Below are 19,575 nucleotides of genomic sequence, written 5' to 3' on the forward strand. Positions count from 1 at the left end.
TAAGACTTAAACATGCATCTATAATAAGGTCATATTTAGCTGCTGATTTCTCAAACTAATTCCAATTAATAATATTTTAGGTTTCCCATCACTTAAACTTGCAAGGAAGTGTTTACAAGTGTAAGTCCATTTGCCTCAGTTTTTCTACTTAAGACAATGGAAAGCCTTAGACTTTTGTTAAGCACAGAGCTCCCTTTGTCTCAGATGTGAAGACTTATTACCCTGTTGGTCATAGAGGACATCTACAAAAAGTTAATGGTGTGGAATATCTTGGATGGCTCATTTAATTTTTAAAATTGGGAATGGTGAAACTTATACTTCTTTTCAGTCTGCTTATGCTGTGTGGTGAGAGAATTTGCCAGCTTGTTACTTTATAACAGAGAAGACAACCAGACAGAGAAGAAAGAGGAGGAAGAAGAGGAGAAGGAACAGAAGGGAAAAAATACTCTTCCTTCCCTCCTCCTCCTCCTCCTCCTCCTGTTCCTATATGAACAGGGAAAGAATTCGTTGATTTGGGTATGAAACTGAAAAGGTTCCAACCATGAGAAAGAGGCAATGATGGTAAGCAGGAACTTATTAGACTTGCTTTTGAGGAGCCAGGGTGGGAGGATGGGGGAGGGGAATGGGAAGGAAGGATGAGCCAATCACCATTCCTCAGTGGATCTGTGAAGCAGTTCAAGGAGCAAAGACTCCCCCTGGCGTTAACATGAGGTGAGTACAAACAGTGCAATGCTGTCTGTTTATTCTAACTATTATATGAGAGAGCTGTTGTTAGTCCCCTAAATGGGCTGCCCTTAAGAGCTGTGGAACTTGAACTTCCATGCCTGTTAATTAGTTGCATACCTGGCAAAGAAATAGCACTTGTTGTTGCTTTTCTCCAAAACACAAGCCCCCAGAAATGAAAAGTTTAAAAAAACCCTTTTGTGTTCTTTGCGGGTGGGGGGGGGAGGGGCGCTCTTCTCAGGCTTCGCTTCTGATGACTTTACCACACTAACTGCCTCTGGTAAGGTTGACCTATCACAATTCCTCCCCCACTGGGTTCTCCACAGTGTATCAAAACGACCAGTACTAAAACCCTTCCCATGAAATAAACACCTTCTGAGCTTTGGCGCCCACTAAAGGCTAAGGAGTTTAATTTATAAAGAGTGATTTTCATCTAAAGTCATCAAATTAGTTAAATCCGGTTTTAAAAAATAATCTTGCACAGGAATATGGTCATAAATACTAACATATAATTTTCAAACATTATCTTAGTACATTAGTGTAGAAATAAATTGAGGTTTTATCCCCTGTATTTTATCCTCAATTAGGGCCTTTGGATACAAAAATGGCAGAAAATGATAATAGTAAGGTAAGTGGAAAAAGGATGCAAACTGTATGGGAAAAGGAAATAAACGACCTTAACTTTGCACCTGAAAAACAGGGTCAGTGCAGTAATTATTTAAATACTTTGGAAAAGATGCAGAAATTTTATGTAATTCAAGCAAAGAAACCTATGTGTTTCGTGTTATTTTTGCTACATTTGTAAAAACCTTCTGACTCTTATTAGCTAATAAACTATATCTTAATGTTATTGCAAAATTTTAAACCAAACCTTTAGTCACCTAACACTCTATTTGCTTCTCTAAATACAGATATATCATTACATAGAGAGGATTATACATAATAATTTCTATACATTAGACTTTCTATGCAGGTATGATAATATTTTTGTGTTTGTTACTTTTCGGTATTGCAATAAAACACCATGACCAAGATAACTTGTTGATGAAAGTTGCTATTTTTGCTTATGATTCCAGAGGAATAAGGATCCATTATGGCTGTGCAGAAGCAGGACATCTGGAGCTAGAAGCCGAAAGTTTACATCTTAAACTGCAAGCAGAGAGCCAACTCAAAGAGCAACTCTATAAACGCTCAAAGCTGGCCTCCAGTAACATGCTGTCTCCAGCAAGGACTGCCTCCTGAGCCTGTCCAACTGGGCTGCCAACTGAGGCCACACATTCAAACGCTGAGGCTGTAGGAGACATCGCATTCAAACCAGTACAGCCATACAACTAAGAAAGGAAGACATCTATGGAGAGATTTTTATAATAATAAAATTGACAGAAACATACATGTGCCTTTGTTCTCTTAGACTTAATACAATCCTTCTTTGGCTTAGGACCTTCAGTTGTGATCATCTTTGAAGTGACTGATTCTAATGAGCTCCCATATAATCGTTGAAAACGATGATACTTCTGCAAACGTGAAAGATAATAGGGGTCTTTTTTGTCTGAAAAAAAGAAAAAATGTAAATAAAATTTCTATGATTTATTAGTAGCATCTCTCTAAATCTTCACATCATTCTGTACCCAGGCAGTATTCATTCTATTATAGAACAGTAATGTTACATAATCAGTTTTGTCAGAGAAGGTATCTTAAATTAGGCAATCTCATCCATATAACTTTTAACATATCTACAAAAGCGACACTTTTTAAACTTTTTTTTGTCTATAGAATTAAACCTAGTATTCCAGGCACGCAGGTTAAGGGCTCTACCACTGGCCAACAACTCCCAGCAACTCTAACACTTCCAAGACAAGTTTTCATTGCCTACTTCCAAAAGAAATACCAAGATTTTTTTTTTAATTTTATTGATCAAATGTGCTTTCTGACAATTCATATATTGTGTGATTCGTATATTCTGTACTCTAATTACTTACTGTCCTAGTTAGGGTTTCCATTGCTGTGAAGAGACACCATCATCAAGTGTCTTATAAAAGACATTTAGTTGTGGCTGCCTTACAGATTCAGAGGTTCAGCCCATTATCATCAAGGCAGGAAGCATGGCAGCATCCAGGCAGGCGTGGCACTACAGAAGGAGCTTAGAGTTCTATGTCCTTCTCTGACTGCATTCAGAAGAAGACTGGCTCCAGGCAGCAAGGAAAAAAGTCTCAAAGCCCACCCCAAAAGTAACACACTTCCTCCAAGGCTTTACCTCCTAATAGTGCTGTTTCCTGAGTCATATTCAAACCGACACATTCCACTCCCTGGCACCCATAGGCTTGTTTAAATACATGAGTCTGTGGGGGTCATACCTAGCAAGTACATTTAGTCCAACTTCAAATGTTCCATAGTCTATAACAGTTTCAACAACGTTAAAAGTTCAAAGTTCGAGGTTGGGGATTTAGCTCAGTGGTAGAGCGCTTGCCTAGGAAGCGCAAGGCCCTGGGTTCGGTCCCCAGCTCCGAAAAAAAAGAACAAAAAAAAAAAAAGTTCAAAGTTCAAAAATTCTTCTGAGATTTAATCACTTAACTGCAATCCCATATAAAGTCAAAAATCCAAAAGCAGATCACATACCTCCAACTTCACAGGATATACATGATAATTCCAAAACATCATAGTAAGGAAATATTGGACCAAAGCAAGACCTAAAAACAGCTGGGCAAATTCTAAACTGTGCATCTTCATGTTCTCCGCCTTTACATGTTCTTGTTCCAATGTCTGGGATCCACACACAATCTTCAAGGCTTCTCCAAGAGGCTCACATCACTTCTCCAGCTCTGCCCTCTGTAGCACTCTAAGCTCAGGTTGATCCACTCCACTGCCGCTGCTCTTCTTGGTGATCATCCATGGTACTGACATCTCCAAAACTCTGGGGTCGTCAACTGCAACTAGGCTTCACCAATAGCCTCACATAGACTCCCTTTACAGTGCCATGCCTCAACTTCTTTGTATGACTCCTTCAGTCCTGGGCCATCAACTGCAACTGAGGCTTCACCTTCACCAATGGCCTCTTCTGGCCTCTAATAGTGACAAGTCTCAGCTGCTCTCCATGACCCCTACATGCCTTCAAAACCAGTGCCATCTGGGTGATTCTTGCACATTACCAAGTCCAGCTGCAGCACCCATATAACCTTCCCAATCTCTGGAACAGAGCTTCTTCATGCTCTCAGAAAACACTTCCCAGAGGACTGCACTTCAGTGATGCTGGACTCTTCTTAATCACCACTGACTTCTTCGCTCCAGCTGACCACCATCAATTGTCCCAGTTATCCCTTCTATTCTTGACTCTAAAGCCAAAGCCACATGGCCAAAGCTGCCTAGTTCTGCTGCTTGTTGGAGCTGGAACTTGGCCCCCTTCTTTTATTGCATTATTACCAGCTTTCTGTTTTCCAACTCCTTTACTGCCTAAGCTTGGCTAACCTGGAACTTACTCTGTAAATTGAACTTGAGCTCAGAGATCTGCATGGTTCTGTCTCCTGAAGGCTGAGAATAAAAGTAAGATTCACTATGTCTGGATTAAATTTTTTTTTCATCTAGAACTTGCTCTGTCCCAGGCAGGCCTTGAACTCAGAGATCTGTTTGCCATTGTCTCTGGGGATTAAAGGTGTGTACTAGCATGGCTAGACCTAAGCTTTTCATTACTGAGCCTTGCAAAGCCCTGGTGGGGGACAGAGTGACCAGATCCTGCCCCTAGTATAATGTATATAATGTACATATTTTCACATTCCTCCAAGGAATGTCCTCGCTGTTAACATTAATGACTCCAAGATAATCAGACAGTGTGTGAATCCACGAGTCAAAGGTATAGCTAGTGTCTCAGCAAAATGCTACACTAGGATCTTCAGGATAGCCCTTAAGGCTATAGGAAAGAGCTCTGGATACACACATGAGCTTGAAAATATATACTTTCTCAACTATGCAAAACTGTAAGGATGCATTATGAATTATATGGGGGGCTTCATGAATCTAAAGGAACAAAAACAGCTGTATTAGTGAGCCAACTTGTCAGAAAGATACAAAGTCAGGAAGACACAAAGCAGACAGATTCCTGAGTTCAAGGTCAACCTGGGACACAGCAAGGTTAGGCCCATGTGTGGTAGAAATGGTAATTTCAGGACAGAGTCCCACCCAGCTAGTTTATCCTCTGTTCTTAACAGAGACAGGAAGATCTCTGAATTCTTTTGCAATTTTAAAAGAAAACGTGTGCTTTCTATTTCCTAAGAATCAAAGGGTTGGGGTCACAGGATGCTGATTCATAAAATCATTAAAAAGGAACCTGAAATAAATAACTGAACTGATATGTAAATAAAAAATTGGGCTTTTGGTCTGCATGAGATGAGCTAGCAGAAAGGCAATAGCAGAATAGCAGTTCTTTAGAATTTTCTCTAGCAAGAGCTGAACTGTCTGGAGAACCTCTGGAGAGCAAAACAGCTCTTTAAGAATTTTTTTCTTAACAAGATTTCTGACTTGGTCAGAAGATCCAATAATTTTTTTATAGCAGGGTTTTTGACTTTGGTAAGAAAACCCATGAACTATCCAGATAGCTTTTAGAATTCTTCTAGCAGAGACAGATGTCTTAACCAGAAAGTTTTTATAATAGCAAAAAAGAGAAAAACAAAACAAAAAACAAACCTATCTAGAAGAGAGCAGAATGCACACACACACACACACACACACACACACACACACACACACACAGGGGTGGGGGGAGATGGTAGTCATCTCATCAGAACCTAGGCTGCCACCTTAGATCCCCAATTTGACTTCCGGTCATTCTTTTCTCTGTTCCAGATACCCCTTCTCTCAGAAGCCCTATCAATGTTGAGGCTGGTCCTGGTATTTCATGGCCACTATTCCTCAAGATCCAGATCAAAAGACTGTGTCTTCCAGCCTTAAGATCTGGATTAAAAGTGTGCCTTCCATTTCTGGATTGTAGTTCATTCCAAATGAAAACAATAACCAGGTGATAACACCTGACATGATATAACTATTCCTTGTTCAACTGAAAACACGAACAATAAGCTCAGCTGGGTGGGATCCTGCCCCGAGATCACCACTCCCTTAATCTGTTTATCTCCTTGAACATGGGATTCAGTTCAATTTTACTTCCTGGTGCCCCTTTATTACTTGAACAATACATTTTGTACTTTCTCGTTTTAAGCTTGCTGTACTTGATCAAAATGTTTTTCATGAGAGTAAACCAGAAAACAAAGTCTATTCTGGGCATTTGTGAGACATCCTTTGTCCATGCAATTAATCTGAGACTCTTCACCTTAGTCTCAGACAGACTCTTCAGACAGGGGCAGAAGCAGCAACATTTTTCACCAAAATATCATAAGGATGATCTCCAGAGTTCAAATCACCCTCAGCACCAATGTCTTCCATAGTCCTACTAGGATGACCATTAAGTCTCACTTAAAGCATTCCATGGCTTTCCAAATCTAAAGTCCCCAAATCCACATTCCTTCAAACAAAAACATGGTCAGGCTTATCACAGCCATACCTGACTCCTGGTATAAACTTCTTAGTTAGGGTTTCCATTGCTGTAGACAGACACCCTGACCAATTAAATGTTACAGGTTCAGAGGTTCAGTGCATTATCCTCAAGGCAGGGGCATGGCAGCATCCAAGCAGGCATGGCACTGGAGGAGTTGAGAGTTCTACATCTTGTTCTGAAGACATTCAGAAGGCTGGCTTCCCAGCAGCTAGGGAAGTATCTCAAACCTCAGCCCCAAAGTGACAAACTTCCTCCAACAAAACCACACTTACTCCAATAAGGACACACTCCTTAATAGTGCCACACCCTGGGCCAAGCATATTCAAACTACCACATTTACCCTATTCTCTTTTATATTCTTTTTACTCTGTTATCTCTCCCATCTTCCTAAAAGTCTCTTTTCCAAACTTATATCTTTTTGTTTTGATTCATGACCCATTCATTTTAATCATGACTATTGGTTTGTCTGTGGGTTTGAACAACTAACAATGGTATACAACTGAAGATAATGACTGTCTTTTCTCCAGAATCTCAATATCCAATAGTTCAGCAGTGATGAGTAGGGCTCTATGCGCAAACTCTAGGTGGTTGATTTTTGTTTATATTTTTGTTTTTTAATACATACTGTAAGCATTCCCAGTGTGTACCCTGAGAATAAGCTAAAGAAGGCAGAACCAAGAAGAACACCATCTAAGATATTCTGGTTCCTTGAATTACTGTGTAGGAAAATATAAAGCCCTTATCCTGGGCAATAAATCAGTCATAGAGCTGTAAGCTTAATCTCCATATATTAGATTTCAAAGAACATCCAGATTCCTTAAACAATAAACCATCTTTCCTTAACACAGTGACAAGCTCATGAGACAAAGTTCACATATGTATTCCTCTCCCTATCATACCTACAAGCTCTGTATAAACAACCAACTATCAGGAAACAAAGTGATAATTCTCTATTAACATTCTCCCTGTTATACATCTGAATATCTCATTGACTGTTCTTCCTCAAAACTTTTCATTTATGTTTATAATGCACTTCCTTTTGAAAGAAATATCAGAGTGAAGTAGATTTAAATTCTTTCAACTGAATCAGCAAGCTCACCATCAAAAGTGGCCTTTGTCCTGTCATAATCATCACTCAGGGGTCTGTGGGAATGCCAGTGCACAAGCTCATCAAATTCCTTATGCTTAACCAGTGACGTAACAATGGGATCATCACTATAAGACAAAAAGAAAAATGTACTTCAAACCCATGCCTCCAAATCCAACACCTTGTAAAACTTTGAAAACCATAATTCCTTTTCCTCTTCCTGGAGTACAACATGTGTGATAGAACCCAAAGAGAGTTCTATTAGAAGTTTCAGGAACCAGGACCTCTTCATGTCTCCAACAATCTCAACCATCCCTTGTTTCAATAATTTATCATAATGGTAAGGTGCTTCATTATCCAAATAAAATCATACAGATATCATAAAGAGAGTCAACAGACAATATGTTACACATATAATCTACCATTTTAGATGTGTCATGTTTCTGAAGTTTATTCAGGATAGATTTTCTCAAAGAACTTTAATAAGTAACTTATCCATTCCAAACAGGTATTTATTAAAATATATTTAGGCCTTACCTCTTTAGGAAAGGCAAGTCTTTCAAAATGTCTCTAGTAAACTCATCAACTAAATTACATGATATTGGAATGAAACCTAAATTTGGCATCGTCTCCTGGGAACTTTCTGTAAATACAAAAATTGCCATAAATTTAAATGTGAAATTTTCAGACAGGAAGACAATAATTGTTTTTCAAATTTTCACATTTAAAAACATTTTATATTTACTTTATTTATACTTTATATTCTAATCCCAATCCTGTGCATAAAGCTATTTCCCACACTGAGTCTTTTGGAACATAGTAGAAAATAAACAAACAAGCAAACAAATAAATAAATAGGTCAGTAGATTAAATAAGTAGGCAACTGGGTGACTAAACAGAAAAAGATAGAAGGTAGATACATGATGATGATGAAGATGACAGATTATTAATAGAAGATAAGGAGATAAATAGTAGATAGATAATTTCTGTGGCACTTATTTTCAAATGTTTAATCCTTTCATCATTGTCTACTAAGAGATAAGGAATCTAAAGATAGCAATTTGAGAGATCACATACACAGAGTCAAAAAATGAAATTGAAAAGAGTGAAAGACAAAGGTTATGTGATTGGTATTATTACAGAAGCCTTTTGAACTTCCTTTTGGTTTATAAACAAACATATGCAATAACAGATAGATAAATGACAAAAATGATAAGAAGACAGATAGATGATAGATGAATAAAAAGATAAATGTGCAGATGATAAATAGATATATGAATAAAAAGAGATGTATGGATGATAGATAGATGATAGATAGATAGATAGATAGATAGATAGATAGATAGATGATAGATAGATGATGATAGATAGATAGATAGATAGATAAGATAGATAGATGATAGATAGATAGATAGATAGATAGATAGATAGATAGATAGATAGATAGATAGAAAATAAATAGATCAGAAGCATTCAATGGCTGTTATAATTGACTAATAAATACTCTTTATTTAACAAAATCATAATTCTCCTGATGCTCTCTGTTCCTGTGTTTGCCCAGACACCTTTTGTAAAAATTAGTTTAGTACTTTTCTCCTTATCATCCACAAAGATCAAGCCAGAAGCAAGGGAATAGCCCTGACTCAGTCCAATTCAAAATAGGAACTAGAGAATACCCTAGCTCTCTTGTTCCTCACTAAAGATGTTTCCAAACTAGTGTGTACTCCATCCCAAGATTCCAAACTCACATCCACCTCCTGTCTTCCAAAGTAGAGAACTCAAGAGTAATTTATTATGCTGCAGACCCAGTATGACTCCTTTTCGCTTCTGTTCATTACAGGCTGGTCTAGGGGAGCTAACCTTTGACTTATGTCCTTATGAGCCTGGGTGGTGTGAAGACTGAGTTCCATCACCACCTGGCTCTGGCCTTGGCTCCTGTGGCTGCTTCCAGGGAAGATACAACAATCTTTACATCTGTGGTTTGCAGTGATTTAGGCAAAAGCTTTCTAAAGTGATTGCTGGCTTCTTTTTATTCTTCAGGTTCTCATTCTTCCCCGCCTCCCAACGCACATCTACAGGTTACTTTTGTTGCTACATAAGGCAGATGCTGAGTATGGAGTCACACTGGACTCTCAACTGGTTTAGGTGGTTCTCCTCTTCCCCAGTGTTACCTTGCTGATGTCACCCACACTATTGCTGTAAGTGGAACTACCATTATATAAGAGAATCTGAGACTCTTCCATCCACCATTTTAATAAAAAGAAATTTTTCAGTTGACAGAGGTTGTATTGCTAGAAATAGAATTTACTCAAATCTGTTTTTTATTTTTAAATTGGCAAACTTATTTACAAGAAAAATATGTTTTCAATATTAGTCAAATCACACACCACCACATGAACATGACAACTATATAAAACACATAAATGCTAGAAAATCATTTTTACTTGGAGCTTTAAATTTTTTTCCTCAAAATTAAGTTGGCAATAAATTACCTTTGATTGGCGACAGTGTCTTTTCAATAAAATGAACTTTTGTTGTTCTCAGAGGAGTTGGTTTTCCCACATCAAACTTTTTGACTAACTTTGACACAGTGTCCCAGAGATGTATATACTCTTTCATGATGACATCTCCTACTTTCAAATCCAGGCCTAGATCATAATTAAAATATTCAGTATTAAGAAGCATTGACTTATGTCTAGAACCACATACATGTACCTCCCAATGTGCGTGCACATACACACACACACACACACACACACACACACACACACACACACACCTTCACTCAAGTAACCATGCTTGGAAATATGAGGCAAACAGTGGAATTTTCAGTAGGCTTCAGACTGAATCTAAATGAAAATGATCACTCTGTAGATAATGTCCCTGACACATCTTAAAACCAATCTTGCTTTTCTGTTTGACACCTTAATATTAAAAACTGTCTTAACTAATAATAACCAGCAGTAAAGATTTAATTATTTTTTAAGAGAATAAAAATATTATACAACACATAACCTTGTACCCAGTAACACTAACTAAAACTAAAATAAAAATTAGCAAAGAATCATTAGTTTATAAGAAGCTAATTTATTCCAATGCATAATGATGGAATAATATAAAGGAAACAAATCTTGATGTAAAAGACATTTCAATAACACTCAAGTTCTGTTCCTCAAAATGTGTCTTATTGTCCATTGACTATAAAAACATGAGAAAAATTATTCAAACAACAACAAAAAATGTACACAAAGAAAGTGTAGAGATTGTCGTTATCTCTTGGAAAGACAAAAATCTCTAAATATCTAATAATAGTGAGATGTTTTATTAATGAGAGTGATTTTATAATAATCATTATACACCATGTGTAAAAATGAACTGTTGTGAAATGTCAACACATGCTTTTCACAAAAATACTTACGAAATAATATTAAGTTGAAAAATATTTGGATTACTATATTCTGATTACCACTAAATAAAATTTTAAACAGACAAAGACTGGGAAACTGGAAAGTAATTACTATTTATACAACAGACATTTAAAAAATGGTTTGACAGAGACCCACAGCTAAACATTAGATGGAGCTTGGGAATCTTATGAAGAGTTGGGGAAAGGATTGTGGGTCTCAAAGAGAACAGGTACTCCATAGGAAGACCAACAGAGTCAACTAACCTGGACCCTTCGTGGCTTTTGAATCACAAAGGGAGCAAGCACAGGCTGGACCTAAACCCCACCCCATCCCACCCTCCTCTCTTTCACATATGTAAAGTAGATGTGCATATGGATCTTTATGTGCCTCCCCCAACCACTGGAGTGGTATGTTGCCTGAATCTGTTGCCTGCATGTGGATCCCGTTCCTCTACCTGGGCTACCTCATCAGGCTCAGTGAGAGAGGATGCATTTAGTTCCACAGTGAGGAGTAGTGAGTGGTAATACCCTGAGGGGCTCCCCCTTCTTAGGGGAGAAGGAGAGGGAGGAATGGAGGGAGATCTTCATGAGGGGGTAATGGGGGGACTGATAGTGGAATATAAAGTAAATAAATAATTTTTAGAAAAATAAATGGTTTTGAAGCTTTAAATCCTTTATGAATTTTCTCTTTAAAGAAAGGTGATATTTATCATATAGTTTATTGATACCTCCTTTATTTTCATATTCATAGTAAAAAGCAATATTCTTCAACAAAGGCTCATCACTTAAGTCAGAAACGTGAAGTAAATCAAGGCTCCAAAATTCAAATATATCCACATTATTTAGGGTGAAATACTCGCACCACTCTTTCTGAAAATCAAAAGTAAAACAAAGTTATTGACAGCTTTTATGGCCACAGTAGTATATAGAATGACTCCATTCGCCCTATAACCCTAATGATGTCAAATGCAACGGCTACCATAACTGTCATTAACAATGTAAACCCATTTAAGCTGAATAAGAATTACAGTAAAATCTGATTTAAAATGAATTTAAAGTGGATGCGGCCATTCTGTGATCCTAGCACCTAAGAGACTAAGGCAGGTCACAAGGTGGTGGCCAGTGTATATTACACAGTCGGTTTCAAAACAACCTCAGCTACACAGTAAGACCTTGTCTCAAAAAAATGAATAAATAAATAAAATAAAATTCTTTTTCTTTTCAATGTGCCTTTTTACTTAGGCTTCCTAGTTCACTTTTGGGCTGTCAAGAGTTGGGCTGCCAAGGATTCTAGAAAGTACTAAACCTTTCAAACTCATATACTCCCATCTACCCACACTGATGGCTATTCACCCGACTTAGGTTTGTGCAGTGATGTTCCACTTTAACACAGACAGAATGGCCACAGAAAGAGTACTCACTTCTGGGCACGGCAGACAAGTCTTCTTCAGTTATATAGTTTACGGAGTTAAAATGAGAGCCTCCTGGTTGAGGTCTCCTCACCTACTCTGCCTCTGATGAAAACTTAATTGAGATCCATTCCATGTGAGAGAGTCAAGCCCTAACAATATTAATGATACTCTGTTATGCTTACAGACAGGAATGTAGAACAATTATCTCCTGAGAGGCTTCATGCATCTGATAAAAGCAGATGCAGAGACCTTCAACCAAACATCATGCAGAGCCTGGGAATCTTGTGGAAGAGTGAGATAGAAGTGAGCAATTAAGAGGGGTCAAGGACACTACAACAATACACACTGAATCAACTAACTCAGAGCCACCAACAGAGAACATGCAGGAGTTGGACCTAAACCTCTACACATGTGTAGCAAATGTGCAGCTAAGTGTTCATGTGGTTCTCCTAACAAGTAGAACAGGGTGCTCTCTCAGTCTCTGTTCCCTGCTATCAGACCCCATCCCTCCCTACTTGGACGGCCTGGTTTAGCATACATGGGAGTGGATATATTAAGACATGCTGGGACTACATGCCTCAGGATGGAGTGGTACTCTAGAGAAGCTTCCCATCTCTTGGAAAAAGAGGTAGAGGCAATGGGGGTAAGGGAGCTAAAAGTGGAAACAGAAACAATAAAGAAATCACAAAAGAAGACAGATCTGGAGATAGAAAGCCTAGGATAGAGATCAGGAGTCACAGATGCAAGTTTCACAAACAGAATACAAGAGAATGAAGAGGGAATTTCAGGGACAGAAGATACCAAAGAAAACACTGACACAACAGTGAAAGAAAATGCAAAATGCAAAAAGCTCCTAACCCAAAACCTTCAGGAAATTCAAGACACAATGAGAAGGTCAAACCTAAGGATAAATTGGTATAGAACAGAGTGAAGATTCACAACTTAAAGGGCCAGTAAATATCTTCAGCAAAGTTATAGAAGAAAATTTCTCTAACCTAAAGAAAGAGAGGCCCATGAACATGCAAGAAGCCTACAGAACTCCAAATAGATTGGACCAGAAAAGAAATGCCTCCCATTATATAATAGTCAAAACACCAAATGAACAAAACCAAGAAAGAATATTAAAAGCAGTAAGGGAAAATGGTCGAGTAACACATAAAGGTAGACCTATCAGAATTACATCAGATTTCTTTACAGAGACTATGTAAACTAGAAGATCCCAAGCAGATGTCATACAGATCCTTAGAGAATACAAATGCCAGCCCGGGCTATATCCAGCAAACCTTTCAGTTAACATAGATGGAGAAACCAAGATATTCCATGACAAAACCAAATTTACACAATATCCTTCTACAAATCCAGCCATACAAAGGATAATAGATGGAAAACTCCAACACAAGGAGGGAAACTATATCCTAGAAAAAGCAAGAAAGTAATCTTCTTGCAACAAACCAAAAGATGAGAGCCACAAAAACACGATTCCACCTCTAACAACAACAACAACAAAAATAAAAACAATCACTATTCCTTAATATCTCTTAACATCTATGGGCTCAATTCCCCCAATAAAAAGATAAAGACCGACAGGCTGGATGTGTAATAGGACCCAGCATTTTGCTGCATACATGAAATGCCTCTCAGTGACAAAGACAAATACTACCTCAGAGTAAAAGACTTGAAAAAAAGTTTCTAAGCAAATGGTCCCAATAAAAAAATGTTGCATCTACACACCATTTGATCCTAAAACAAAAGAATATACCTTCTGCTCAACACCTCATGGTACCTTCTCAAAAATTGACCATATATATAATCAGTCACAAAACAGGCCTCAACAAATACAAGAAGACTGAAATAATCCCATGCATCCTATCAGAGCACAATGGACTAATGCTGGTCTTCAATAACAACAAAAGCAACAGAAAGCCCATATACGCTTGGAAGCTGAACAACATTTCACTCAATGATGAGTTGAACAAGGAAGAAATAAAGAAAGAAGTTAAATACTTTTTAGAATTTAAAGAAAATGAAGGCACAACATACCCAAACTTATGGGAAACAATGAAAGCAGTGCCAAGAGGAAAAAAATCATAGCTATGAGTGCCTCCAAAAAGAAACTGGAGGAAGCATACACTAGCAGCTTGACAGCACACCTGAAAGCTTTAGAACAAAAAGAAGCAAATACATGAAAGAGGAATAGAAGGCAGGAAATAATAAAACTCAGGGCTGAAATCAACCAAGTAGAAACAAAAAGAACTATACAAAGAATCAACAGAACCAGTAGGTGGTTCATTGAGAAAATCAACAAGATAGATAAACCCTTAGCCAGACTAACCAGAGGGCACAGAGACTGTATCCAAATTAATAAAATCAGAAATGAAAAGGGAGACATAACAACAGAATCTGAGGAAATGCAAAAAATTATCCATTCCCACTACAAAAGTCTATACTCAACAAAAATGGAAAATCTGGAAGAAATGGACAATTTTCTAGACAGATACAAGGTACCAAAGTTAAATCAGGATCAGCCAAACCATCTAAACAGCCCCATAATCCCAAAGAAATAGAAGCAGTCATTAAAAAGTCTCCCAACCAAAAAAAGCCCAGAACCAGATGGGTTTAGTGCAGACCTTCAAAGAAGACCTAATAATACCAATATTCTTCAAACTTTTCCAAAAGATAGAAATAAAAGGAACACTACCCAATCTGATCTTTGAAGCTACAAATATGATTATACCTAACCAACCAAAGACCTTACAAAGAAAGAGAATTTCAGACCAAATTCCCTCATGAAAAAAAAAAAACCTCAATAAAATTCTCGAATCCAAGAACACATCAAAATGATCATGCAACATGGTCAAGTAGGCTTTATCCCAAGAATGCAGAATGGTTCAGTATATGGAAATCCACATAATCCACTATATAAACAAACTCAAAGAAAAAACATATTATCATCTCATTAGAGGCTGAGAAAGGATTTGAAAAATTCAACACCCCTTCATGATAAGTCTTGGAAAGATCAGGAATTCGAAGTCCATACTTAAACATACTAAAAGCAATATACAGCAAACCAGTAGCCAATATCAAACTAAATGGAGATAAATCTGAAGCAATTCCACTAAATTAAAGGACTAGAGAAAGCCGCCCACTCTCTTCCTACTCAATATGGTACTTGAAGTCCTAGTCAGAGCAATTAGACAACAAAAAGTAGTCAAAGGAATACAAATTAAAAAGAAAGAAGTCAAAATACCACTATTTGCAGATGATATGATAGTATACTTAAGTGAACCCAAAAATTTCACCAGAGAACTAGTGAACAACTCCAGCAAAGTAGCAGGATATGAAATTAACTCAAATCAGTAGCCTTTCTCTACCTGAAGGATAAACAGACTGAGAAAGAAATGACCTGAAATGATAGCTTTCGCAATACACACACATAATATAAAATAACTTCGTGTGACTCTAACCAAGCAAGAGGATCTGTATGACAAGAACTTCAAGTCTCTAAAGAAAGAAAATGAAGAAGATCTCAGAAGATGGAAAGACCTCCCATGCTCATGGATTGGCAAGATTAATACAGTAAAAATGGCCATCTTGCCAAAAGCAATCTACAGATTCAATGCAATCCGCATCAAAATTCCAACTCAATTCTTCATGGAGTTAGAAAGAACAATTTGCAAGTTCATTTGCAATAACAAAAAAGTCAGGTTAGCGAAAAATATTTTTTACAATTAAAGAACTTCTGGGGGAAATCGCCATCCCTGACCTCAAACTGTATTACAGAGCAATCAGGATAAAAACTGCATGGTATTGGTACAGAGACAGGTAGGTAGATCAATAGAATAGAATTGAAGACCCAGAAATTAACCCACAAACCTATGGTCACTTGATCTTTGACACAGATGCTATAACCATCCAGTATAAAAAAGCAACATTTTCAACAAATGGTGCTGATTCAACTGGAAATCAGCATGTAGAAGAATGCAAATTGACCCATTCTTATCTCCTTGTACAAAGCTCAAGTCCAAGTAGATCAAGGACCTCCACATAAAACCAGATACACTGAAACTAATAGAAGAGAAAGTGGACAAGAGCCTTGAACACATAGGGGGAAATTTTCCTGAACAGAACACCAATGGCTTATGCTCTAAGATCAAGAATTGACAAATGGGACCTCATAAAATTGCCTTCTGTAAGGCAAAAGACACTGTTAATAGGACAACACAGCAACCAACAGATTGGGAAACGATCTTTTCCAATCCTACATCTGATAGAGGTCTAATATATAACATATATAAAGAATTCAAAAGTTAGATTTTAGAGAACCAAATAATCCTATTAAAAATTGGGGTACAGAGCTAAACAAAGAATTCTCAACTGAGGAATACCAAATGGCTGAGAAACACCTAAAGAAATGTTCAACATCTTAGTCATCAGGGAAATGCAAATCAAAGCAACCTTGAGATTCCACTTCACACCAGTCAGAATGGCTAAGATCAAAAACTCAGGAGACAACACATGCTGGTGAGGATGTGGAGAAAAATGAACACTTCTCCATTGTTGGTGGAATTGCAAACTGGTACAACCACTCTGGAAGTCAGTCAGAAAATTGGACATAGTACTACCTGAGGACCCAGCTATACCATTCCTGGGCATATACCCAAAAGATACTCCAACATATAACAAGGACATATGTCCCACTATGTTCATAGCAGCCTTATTTATAATAGCCAGAAGCTGGAAAGAACCCAGATGCCCTTCAACAGAGGAATGGTTACAGAAAATGTGGTACATTTATACAATGGAGTACTACTCAGCTATTAAAAATAAGGACTACATGAAATTCTTAGGCAAATGGATGGAACTAGAAAATATCATCCTGAGTGAGGTAACCCAGTCACAAAAGAACACACATGGTATGTCCCCACTGATAAGTGAATATTAGCCCCAAAGCTCAGAAAACCCAACAAATAATTCACAGACCATATGAAGCTCAAAAAGGAAGACCAAAATGTGGATGCTTCAGTCTTTCTTAGAAAAGGGAACAAAATACTCATGGGAGGAAATACAGGTACAAAGAGTGGAACAGGACTGAAGGAAAGGCCATCTAGAGACTGCCCCACCTGGGAATCCATCCCATATGCAGCCACCAAACCCAGTCACAATTGCTGACACCACGAAGCACTTGTTGACAGGAGCCTGATATGGATGTCTCCTGAGAGGCTCTGCCTGAGCCTTACTTATACAGATGAGGATGCTTGCAGCCAACCATCAAACTGAGCACAGGGATCCCAATAAAGGAGTTTGGGCTCTTGGGCTTTTGAAGCAAGTGCTTTACCAACTGAACCATCACTCTTGTACCCTATACCTGACCTTCAGTTTTCAACCCCAGTCAAATTATGCTAAGACAGTAAATGTAATGCAAGCAATATTAAGTAAATGTAATGTAACTTAATCACTTCTTTACTCACACTCAAATCAATACACTTCATGAATTTTCCCCACGTCTCCTATGCCAGATTTGGGCAGGAGCATTTTGCAAGGGGACACTCACCATGCAGCCAAGCTGCCTTCATTATGCCTAAGTCACTTCTCAGAATGCTGTAGAAGAAACATACTCAGAGACTCAAGGGTAGAGTTCCTCTCCTAGTCTCTAACACCATCAGAAGTTATGTTGCCAAGTAGTCCCCTAATTCCCCCCATGGATACATGTCATGATGCTGGCGATTGCTACATAATATAGTTATTAAAAGTAGTTCACGTGACTGATTTAAGTGAGCTGACCTTTGAAGATCTCAACATTTAACACTATTGTATAAATCTGTCTCAAAGGTTATTGTACTTTTTATGTATCACATAGTAAAAACAGAAGTATGAGTGAATGAAGATTAGATTTACCATTTTTAAGACAGTCTGGAGGTCCTGAATCCAATTCGAAGTGATGAATCTTGAGCGAGCTCTCTGGGAGAGAGGTAAATGGAGCTGAAAAGCCACACTGAGGCAATGTAGCTTACAAAAGTCTTCCACGTCCTTCAGGGTTAAGCAATTATCTGGTTTCTGAAGGAAATAAAGATGGGGAGCTGAGAAATGCAGGCTGGGAGACTTCACACTCAATCTTCAGAAGTACAAACTCTGTAATCAAGCTCTCTTGGGAAGTCTCTGGGAGAGTTCCACAGCCACACATTCTCTAATTGAGTCAGCATGTGTCCAGAAACTAGGCTGCATTTAAACATGCTTGAGATAAAGGAGAAAAGAAGCTTCTGGCTTTGTAGCAGTACGTGTGTGGCATGATTCAGTATTTCAGGGACACCGTTTTTAAGCTAATAAACCAGATGATAAAGGAAAAGAATCACAGGACATTGAGTGGTTGGGACTACATGATAAGTACCCTCATCTATCCACATATTATATTCTAAGGCAATAGTATGAACTACCAACATGAGGTCAGCAGGCTTGTGATGAAGCTAAAAAGTGTAACTGCAGAATGACAACAAGGAGAAATAAGTAGACATATTTAGCCTCGTGGGAAAAGGATATTGTTGCTATTGCCAAATGTTTTTGGCTCATTCTGGGGAGTAAGAAGACCTCATTGGGACATGTCTAGGATGACAGAGAGGGTCTAATGGCTAGAAGTTCCAACGAGAAAAGTTTGACTTACTATAGTGATTTTGGGATGATTTAAAATAGGGTGTCTAATCGTGTAGAAAGGTTTCATTAAAAATTATATTTAAGGAGATACTGCAAAGCAAAATATTAAAAATGTGTCCTTGTCCATTTCTGAAATCAAGAAGGTTAATAGGATTCTTCAGCTGAGATTCCGTAGTACTCGGATTACACATAGCATGGTGTGTGCACCTGTGTGTTTACCTATGTGCCCATGAGCACACACATGCAGAGGCAAATGTTTACTCACACCTAAATTTCAACTGGCCACCAGATTCTTGTTCCTTTTTGCAATAAAGACACATAAGAACAGCAGTCTCTCCCCAGCTAGCAGGGCATCGAGATACCACAATGTGAGAGTATATTTTAAAGTCAGTGAGAACTTTCCACAAGATAAATCTGAATTCAGTCTACATTATTATTATTTAATACCTTCAGTTGGAGGACTGCTACTCTCAAAAGCCTAAAGTCAGTTCTTTACAATGTGGACTAGAAATAACAATGCCTATCTTGCAAAGCTTTTCTGAGCATTTCATGTACTGTACACAGAAAAAGCCCAAAGCATGTAATAGGTAGTTTCTCCTTTGCTTGCCTGTGGGTGTCTTAGGCTATACAGATCCTACATGAAAGACCTATATGTAACACTCTAGATCATTGAATAGCATAATTCTTTATAATAGGAATTGTAGGGATTTTCCTATTTTGAAGTTTATATAAACAAGAGAAAATGCCAGTACCACATGGGGAA

The 19,575-nt window shown here is 37.9% G+C and overlaps 1 protein-coding gene and 1 pseudogene across 1 annotated transcript in view; one reads left to right on the top strand and one right to left on the bottom strand.

Annotated features, from left to right (window-relative positions):
• Positions 1-19,575, top strand: part of Erich1 (glutamate-rich 1) — a gene marked incomplete at its 5' end in the record, with an annotated part of 52,793,804 nt that overhangs the window by 3,103,547 nt on the left and 49,670,682 nt on the right.
• The window catches only part of Ddx60l1 (DEXD/H-box helicase 60 like 1), a 112,328-nt pseudogene that overhangs the window by 66,224 nt on the left and 26,529 nt on the right, over positions 1-19,575 (bottom strand). The window contains exons 10-15 of the transcript XR_015640290.1: positions 18,063-18,221; positions 11,484-11,625; positions 9,842-9,997; positions 7,887-7,992; positions 7,362-7,477; positions 2,115-2,272 (exon numbers count right to left, since the gene is read on the bottom strand). The product of XR_015640290.1 is annotated as a DEXD/H-box helicase 60 like 1 (transcript). The remainder of the gene's footprint in view (positions 1-2,114; positions 2,273-7,361; positions 7,478-7,886; positions 7,993-9,841; positions 9,998-11,483; positions 11,626-18,062; positions 18,222-19,575) is intronic.

Source organism: Rattus norvegicus, chromosome 16 (assembly GCF_021556685.1).
Source record: "Rattus norvegicus strain SHRSP/BbbUtx chromosome 16, alternate assembly SHRSP_T2T, whole genome shotgun sequence".
NCBI classification, from domain to species: domain Eukaryota; kingdom Metazoa; phylum Chordata; class Mammalia; order Rodentia; family Muridae; genus Rattus; species Rattus norvegicus.